At 33.0% G+C, this 9,488-nt stretch overlaps 1 long non-coding RNA gene across 1 annotated transcript; it reads left to right on the forward strand.

Moving 5' to 3' along the window:
• The first annotated feature begins 2,331 nt into the window (after positions 1-2,331).
• Positions 2,332-8,620, forward strand: LOC137658189 (uncharacterized). The gene is made up of 3 exons (XR_011047276.1): positions 2,332-2,344; positions 7,430-7,601; positions 8,456-8,620. It is a non-coding gene; the product is annotated as an uncharacterized lncRNA (long non-coding RNA).
• Positions 8,621-9,488: the final 868 nt, after the last annotated feature.

Raw genomic sequence — 9,488 nt, forward strand, 5'->3', positions numbered from 1 at the left:
GGTTACAATATAAACCTACTGTATTTGGCAAAATGACTCATTTGATGTAGCCTATGTAATTAAGCATGAAATTAATCAATTGCATTTAGGTTTCAAAGAAATTGGGTAAACATTAGACAGTCAATGGTTTTGACTTTGCAGAAAGAACACAAAGAGCCTCTACCTTGAAAAGCCAGACTCACGCTAACAACAATATTGAAAGGAAATTACTTATTTTAAGTATCAAATAAGAAGGTTGTTTTTACTAAGGAATACTTCCAGGATTCGGGTCAATTTTCCTGCAGTCATACTGCCAATGCTAGAAATACTTTGCCTTAGATTTCATTAATATAGAGGATGTAGTGTTGAAACTTGGTTATTTAAATTTAAAAAAAAAAATTGGACTGCTATCCATTGATGGATATTTCTTTAACTGGTCCAGTATTTGCAAAGAGAAAAGTTTGCTCTGAAGACATTAATGAAGCCAGAAACTATGGTAGATGAAATAAGATGTGGGGAAGATTAATCATTCCAAGGGCCAAGTGCCTATCGTACTTCGAAATGATAAATCTCTGGCTAGCCAAATCAAACGAATATCCCGGGGTAAAGCTTTTGAAGTGATATGAAAGTTAAATTGTCCCAGCTGATAAACTTACTAATATACTTAAGTAATAATAGCAATCAAATGAGCCTGTCTGCTAACTAGTGGTCAATTCTTAACAAAATCTAAATTATTCCCATATAAATATCAAAAGTGTCATGAATGATAGCTTATGTATATCAAAGTCAGAAATGGTCTTAAATGGTGTAATTTAAGTAATATTTATTTTATAAGTATATAAATGTTCTAATCACTCCCTTACTGTTAAATAGACATAAAAAACGTTTATATTTGAAACAATCAGTGTACCACTAAAAGCTAGAAGTACGTTTTCTGCTAATAAATTTTCGTACTCATTTTCTTTAGAACTCAGCAGAAACAAAAGTAAATATAACCGCACATGTTAATCGTCTATTTATTCGAACTGTAAAACATATCCCTCGCATTTTTCTATAGAAATGAAAGCGTAAGAAGTGTTTATGAGTTTTATCAGAGATGCTTCTCTTGTAGTTAAAAGGAAAAATTTCTATACTTATAGTCAAGAGTGAAAATTTCATCCATTTTCTTCTAGTATTTTATATGATGCAAATCAATATTTGCTATAAAAACCATAGTCTTACTTCTTCCATAGCCTATAGCATTTGAAACCAACACATCATTATCTCTGTCTATCGTTAGTTTAAGTAGTGAAGCTGACACGTCGAAAAAGGGCCATTAGTTACCTAAACTCAGTTACGTGAATATTTAGAATCTTTGGTAACCAGTTTAATGCCATATTGCCTCTATTTTATAGTAGTTCTCAAATCACTTTGTACATTGTAAGTATCCATAATCTTTAAAAATTATGTATTATTTTTAAATGACTTCTAAACCCAAAATAAATAACATAGCAAGTGATATTTAACCTAGTAAAGTTCAGAGTTAATTGTTGTTATCTAGATAAATATGAAGCTGTTTTTAATTATATTTTATGGTTTTCATCTAAAAAAGCTTGATATCAGTGGTTTGTTCGGATAACTATAAAGCTATGATCAACAAATTATATTCAATCCTAATATCCGCTTTAAATGTTAGGCTATCTCTATCAACTTTTCACTTGTTAAACTATACTACACCACCAAAATATAGTCTGCATCCAATCATATTTCACATAAATATAATCTACATTTAAATTATATTTCCCCCAACGATAATCTATATACAATGTAATTTGTATTAGATTGTTTCACCCGAATATGAATTATATCAAATTAAATTTCACTAATCTGACACAATGCAAATCAAAACTAAAACCAGTAATTAAATTAATGCTGGTGAAATAAAGTAAAATTATAAAAACAATCTAATAAAGTAAAAGAGTAAAAACTTGAATTATATGTTATGTTTGAGTCCATGTATGAATAATTATTAGAATTAAATAGCAAACTACGTGATAAAAGTAATTTCCTACTGCTAACTAGATTTCGAAGTAGGCTAATTGTAGATGAAAAAAATGCCTTTTCATTGTATTGTTTTAAAGAAAAAGAGAACGTCTGGAAATGTCACCATTTTCTAAAAACACTGACGGACATAGAAGTCCCACTGTAGATGGCTCCACTTGCTTTTCAAGGACACTAAACAAGGATACCAAAATTTCCTTGTGAATGACTTCATGATTTTCGAGTCCTTGATTTCAGTAAAAGAAATATTGGATATTTTTTCAGTGACGGTGTTGTGGAGGTGAAAGTTGTTAAGGGTGCACGGTTATCAAAAGGATCACGTAAGGTGAGGTGTTATGTTGAATTAAGTGTTGAGCTAGAATTTGTTTAATTTGTTAATTCTGCAATGTTCCTCCTTGACGTTATACATATTGCAATTTGGGGGGGGGTAGTAAGAGCATAAATTCTAAAGTATGAAGCGAGCTTTAATTATGTAGGTTAGTTGGAGGTCTAATTGTGAAATCTTAAGTTTTCTTGTTAATTGGGTTTCTTGAAATTCATAATTCTTATGTGTTTTAGGGTAAACCTAGCTTAATTTTCCCATAGCGACTTCAGAAGTGGTGTCCTTTTTTTTCGCTGCCTCGTGTTAGAACCATATTTTGATAATAAAGGAGCGATTTTGAGAATTTTTTTCCCCCTTATTGCTGGACAGCTTAGTTTGTCGTGCGCTGCGAATGTGGGATTTAAAAGGGTGTTGTTAGAAAAGGTCTGGGCCAGTTATTTAGCAACTTTGTGTTTAGTCTGGGTAAATCAATGAGAGTTTATAGGCTGGAAATAAAATTTTGCCGATATGCATTTATTGTCAGAAGTCAGTTGTCCCATGGGGCAGAATTTCATTGTTGACCTTGGCAACAAACCATTAGGCTACGAATTGTCATTTGAATTACTTTGGTAAATCTTTAATAAAATTTTTTTGATTTTCTTTAAAGGGACACTTCACTTGTCCCCATTAAAAGATTTCATGAAAATGTGGTTAACGTCGTTGACCGGGACAGGTATTTAAAAACTGTCCAGATTATCACGAGAATTTAGTTTCAAAGGTTTAAGTCAAATTTTGGTTTTAGTATTGAAAGATTCCTAGAGGGTAATTTGTAAAATTTGTTTAATTTCGTGGGAAACTTTCCCCTCTTGAACCTAAAGTTGTGCATCAAGATTTTTAAACTAATTTTGAGAAGTAATTAACTTTAGGTTATTTCGAGACTATACATTGATGGTAACTAAAGAACAGTTTGAACTTTATATAGTACTTGAAATGTGCATATCGTTTTTATTGGGTTAACTTCGAAGTTCCAAAATGTTTTACTTATACTTTTTTTTTATTTTGTTAGTTTCTTAAAAGGTAGTCGAAAAGGTTAGCTTTAACAACTAGAGTTTCATGGATAAAATGTACTGCATAAACAACTCACTTGGGTGAAAAAGTTTGTGGTAACTTGACATTAAGCTATATTAAAATCTTTGGCCATCGAAGCCGTGAGGTAAAGTAAGTTCTCTGGTCTAAAAGAAACTGACTTTAGTCATTTGAGTTTTTCAATCATAATTGAGCTATTTAGCTACCAATTATTCTTAATACATATGGGTTTTAGTCTGTCATTTTCTCCGAAATAAGCATCTACAATGGTCAAGCCAGGCTTTGTCATTGACAGTTTTAAAAAACTCGGGAAGACTACTGTTAGATTGTTCGGAGCAGATTGATAGTTAAGACTGTTAAAATACTAATTAAATCTGAAGGTTTTTTTCATGCCTTGGCTACCCTTATCGTTATCAATTACCAGCGTAAATCCTTACCAAACCCCCGAAGTGAAGGTGGGCTAACTTCTTTACTACGTTTGGGAATTTTTATACTAGGAGTGTTAATACAGATTTTGGGTAGTGTCTTATGATGGCGCAGACCGTAAAAGTAAAATCCGTAGCTGTTATTCAGTTCGTGAAAGACTACGGGGGAACCGGAATTGGGAAAAAATAAATTAGGCCACCTCCGTTATCCTAAGTCAGAATTCCAATCGGAGCTTAATGTGGAATAGTGTGCAATGTAAGGTATAAAAATGGATACATTCCTGATTATACACATCTTAGGATAGTCGTTCCGTGGTTTAGAACCCCGTGATACCTAACGGTAACACTCGTGTAATATCACTCGCAGAAATATTATACATTCGGAAGTTGCCCCAAAGGAACTTCATCAGGACGACATGGCTTACCCAAAAATATTTTTTTCCTACGTCAAAATCAGTTTTATGAAATTAATTAATCACTGAGTTTGTAATGCAAATAAAAATTGCCACATAGGCGGGAGTAACATATTTTGTCTTCATTTTTATACTGTTAGTAATGTATGAGAAATTTTTTGGAATACAAATTTTATCAATTTTGTGGAATGAATGTTGTATACTTTTAATATTTTGAAAAATTTGTCCCTATGCAATTGCAGCCTGAATGTTTTAGGACTTTAAAGCTAACGAAGGTGCATATAACTGCGATGGCAGATGTTTTTTTTTTTTTTTTTTTTCATTATTTTATGAAAAATGTGGTTATATTCTAAAATTTTGAAGTGTAGTGAACCTACATAATGGCTAGGTAAGTCTGTCTACTAGTTGCATGTTGCAGATAATTATTCTCGGTAGAGTCTGGTGATTGCATGATTTATATATTTGTTTCAAGTGACATGAAACAAATTAAAGGCCATGCAAAGGCATATAGGCTAATGGATTATTGCCAAATGCTAGTGATTCAAATGGTAAAATTGCAGATGGCATACAGAATTTTGCTGGGGTCGTACACTTTTTTTTTTTTGTTGAATAGTTCCTAAAAGTAACAATCTAAATATTATATAAATTGGTGTTGTTTTTTTTTGTTTTTTTTTTTAAATCCGGTGATTTGTGCTGTTTTTTTTTTAGAAGTTAATTGGCGATAAAAAGAATTCTGTGGGCTTAAAATATTTAATTGATGATAGCTGCTCTTAATAAGATTTGATTGTATTTTGGATATCTTATTTTTACTTGTAACTTATTTTATGATGCAATCTGTAGACATAATGCTGCAGTTACTTTAACGATGATTGGGAAAGTTAAACCAAAACTAAATTTGTTAGTGAGAATAGGAGAATGTGGTTAATGATTCAGGTGAAATTCTTTAGTCAATCTGTGTGAAGGATGCAAACCCCCGTTGCAGGCGGTGGTATATTTTCTTAAATTCCTAAAACTGTCACTGTTACAATAGTTTTTGTAAATCTGCTGTAATTAAGATGGTTAAGTTGTCTTTAAGGTGTGATAAGGACTTAGCAAATCATTGAATGTAGAAATGTTTAGCCCCAAATACTCGGGTGAAAGTTTATTTAAACGATTAGAAATAGAAAATTAAAAAAAAAGAAAAAAATACATTGTAATCTAGTTACTCAATTGTAATTCCTTTTCTGGATACTTTAAATTGTTTACATATTGTGCAAGTCATTTAAAAGTGAAAATCAGTGGGTCCATTAAGGCTCTTGGTGGGAAAACTGGACTAAAAGAAAAATAAACTGGTATAGCACCAGGGTGAATTCTTAGGATAATTAAGGCCTATGAGAAATGAGTACCTAAATTGCTACGGCAGTAACAGGTACCTCAATTGAGATATGCTTATATAAAATCTCATTGTGAAAGTCTCTTGTTAAAATTTTAAGCATTAATGAACCTTAATTGAAGGTCTAGTTAGCAGAGCTTGGGTTAAAACCAGTAAATTTCAAAGATTCTTGAAGTTGGTTTCAATGAAACCTGATAATTTATTCTTAAGCAACCACTGATTTGAGGTTAGATTGTAATTGGCGGCTGGATAACAATGTACAGTGTTAGTTACCGGAAAAAAATTTGAAGGGCAAATCTGAAATTTTCACCTACATAATTGATGGATATTTAGCTCAAATCATAAGATAACTGTACATTAATGGCCATCTTGCCTACTTTGACGGCTGCTTTTCCGGTCTCGTATAGCAGGGGAACCCCACTTTCTACAGGACCTCCACTGTAGATTTGCTCGTTCAGAGTATTCAACATTCATCACATATTGCTCATTTACTGTTGAATAGTCAGTCAAACGACTCTCATAATAAGTATTTCCTCTTGAAAGCCTCTCGTGGGAGCTTATTGGATAGCCTCGGGGCCCCATATTTAAAGGCCCTGGAGCCTAAAGTAGACATATAGGTTCTAATAGTTTGAAACAATCTGTAACATCCTCGTGTCAACACTATTTGTTGGCTGCGCAATATGTAGCAATTGTCTTAAAGTATTTTGGACGACCGGTTCTGAGAACTTGGTGGGTTGTTGTACATAATTTGACTTAAATTCTCTTTTAATGGCAGCCAGTGTCAATTAGTATAGGGGTGATCCTTTCTGAGTGGGACACCTTTCCATTCTTGGCTCAGTTTTTGTAGTTTCTTACGTTGTACTTTTGGCAAATTGTAATAGATGGAGTTGCAGTAGTCAATCCTGGTAATAAGTAGAGAGGGGTCAGGTCAGGAAATACTCCCAGGTCACGAACTAGCTAGATATCGGGAAAAGTAGTTATTGGTGTTTATTTGAATATCAACCAAGTTTCTTACGCTGTTTTTCTTTCCCACCACTGTTAACTCTGTTCTAATTTTATTTTTGTCATCCACTCTTACATTATTAAGGATTCTGTTTAAGATTTTCAATAGTCGTTTATATAACTTATGGAGAAGTAAAATTGTGTATCATCCGCAAATAGTTTGAACTTCACACCATGCTTTTTCAAAATCTTTAATTTCCAAATCATGCGTAGTTTCCTCGAGATATTGATATTTTGCTAGAACTCCCTAGAGGGTGTGAAAGAACACTTTTTCAGGAATTTGTAGGTATAATCTTTGCTAGTAGTTCACAAGTAAAACTCACAAATGTACCTGTATATTGGGAATCGAAAGGTATTTGTTTTATAAGAGCACTTCAAATAAACTTATTTTTGGCTAGTACAGTGGTAACGTGTTTGCCTCGCATTCGCGTGGCAAGAGATCTATCCCCGCCCAGGGCCTTGAGTTTAAGCTGTTTACTGGGGAGGCTACTGCTGTGGTAGGGCACCACAGTGGGGGGTTGGGCTTGCGCGGCTGACGTTTTGGTGAGCATCTATTCTGATGGAACTGGAACTGAAACCAGACACCTTTAACCTTTAACAGCACTGGACTGCTTACCGACTGGGCGTCTTGTTTGCAGCCTTTTCACTCCAACTTTGGTTTTGATTAGTTTTAGTTGGGAGGCTAAAATAATCTAAATTATCCTACATTAAACTTTTAGTTTGGTAATTGTTCTCAACATTTGTACTAGTCTTAATTCTAGTAGCTTCTTTATTCCACTATTTTAACTTAATTATCCCCTGACTTTTGCAGGTGTTAACTGGTTCCTCTGTTGCTGGAAGATTGGAGATCCTGCACTTCATATAAAACCGTACAAGCTACTATAAAACTTATGAAAAGCACGTGGAAACTTTCAAGACTGAAGTACTGGTGTAGTGGTGAAATGGAAATAATTTGAAAGGAAAATTCGCTTTATAATCCCGAGGTACAGTTAAGTTTTATATCTATAACAGGGGTTTCTTTTAGTTAATGATAAATTTGTATGTTCTTTCACAGTAAGTAAAAGATTAAATTAAAACTTTGTATAGACTTTAGCGTATTGATCTAGTAAAACTGTTAGTTATGACTTTGGGAAACTTGGTAATTTACTATCTGTAGAATTCACTGCAGAATGGCTTTTGTATTTTGTAACATTAATGGAATGGCAGATTTTAGGTTAAAATCTAACTGGGTTAAAGTTTGAATTCATGAAATGAGGCAATGGATAGCACTTGTGGCAATTGTATAGTTTATACACACACAATCAAAAGTAATCCAATTTGTGTACCTGGAAGTATCACTTGCTAATACGAATCTGGGAGCACAGGTAATCACTTTATAGTTACTGATTGTAATTTGCTGACTTGAATATTTAGCGGTTAGCTGTTTTTTACTAATCGCTGAGAGTAGAGCTAGTTTAGCAAATGTTTAAATCAGACTATCGTTCTGTGGATTTAAACTTAGAAAGGGAAACTCATTGTGCCTTTATTATATGGCTAAACAATTTTACATTACCCTAGAAATGGTCAGGTAAAAGCTTTTAAGTATTAATTACACTTTGCATTCTGAAGCAGACGTCACGAACGGTGATTTGATGAATCTAAGATAATTTTAACTAATAGGACAATTTTGCCATTTAAAATTGACGATAAACGGAATTGTCCAAAGTTTCAGAGGCATGTTAATTTGTATAAAAATCCAAAGATTAGATTTTATATTTTTAGAAGCTCTCGAGCTATTGCGTAAAGTTATAATAAGATTAAACGCTTATGAGTTTAATTTTTATCTTCTATTTTTCAGAATTTTTGGGAAACCACTGAAGGCTTATGCATAGCTTGAAATAAGTTTTGACCCGATTGTTGGTATATCTCAAGAGGTAAAAACTCATTGAAAGTGGAAGACGTGTGAATTTTGAAGTCTCGAGAAAACTCACTAGAAGTGGAAGACGTGAATATTTTTTTTAAGTAATGTTTCATGAAGACCACTATATGTAGAAAGCTAATACATTAACAAAGTAGCTGGGTATTATTCTTAACCTTTTGTATGGTGTTGGGTTAGTTTTATATATTTTGGTGGCAAGAAACTATTAACCCAACGTTTAAAAGAAGAAAAAAAAAATGATTGCTATATCTTCAGTCTTGAAAAAAATCATAATCTATTGGCATGAAACAATGGTTTGTGAAAAAGGCATGGGATTAATTTTGTTTTAGAAATTTTATTGCTAAAGATATGAGCAGAGGATATGATCTAACGTCGGAAAACGTCAACATTTACTGGCACTCTCATACATTGCCCTTATAGTGCCTGAAATTTCAATAACATTGAAAGCTTGCAAGCTTTTTTTCTAATTAGTGTGGTATTAGACTTTAGCGTTTGGGAAAAAAATACTAAATTGAATAAATTTCATGGGAAAAAATTCGCAAAAGCTTACAGGCTTAAGATTTCAGATACTTTTAAAAAAATATGCATGGTTAGTTAAAATTTAAACTATTAAACATTCAAAGACTGCAATAAGTATTTAAATTTATTTTGCAATGCTAACTGGAGTCATGGGGCTTGCGGGTAAAAATTATTTTGCGAGGGGTATATGTAGTTAAAGAAAAAAAGGGTAGCCACTTATTTGTGACAAACTTCCCCGGACTCTAAGCACCTGGTTATATGGTACAAAACAATACCCAGTAAAAGGCATTACCAAACGTTCACTCAAAGGCATAAATTTTTTTTATTGATAATGGGTGTTTATTGATCTTGGTTTGTGGTAAGTAATAACTGAATCATATCTTTCATACTTTAAACGAGGCCCAAGTAGCCTCGACTGCACGAGCACAGTTAC

The sequence above is a fragment of the Palaemon carinicauda genome, chromosome 19 (assembly GCF_036898095.1).
Source record: "Palaemon carinicauda isolate YSFRI2023 chromosome 19, ASM3689809v2, whole genome shotgun sequence".
NCBI lineage: Eukaryota > Metazoa > Arthropoda > Malacostraca > Decapoda > Palaemonidae > Palaemon > Palaemon carinicauda.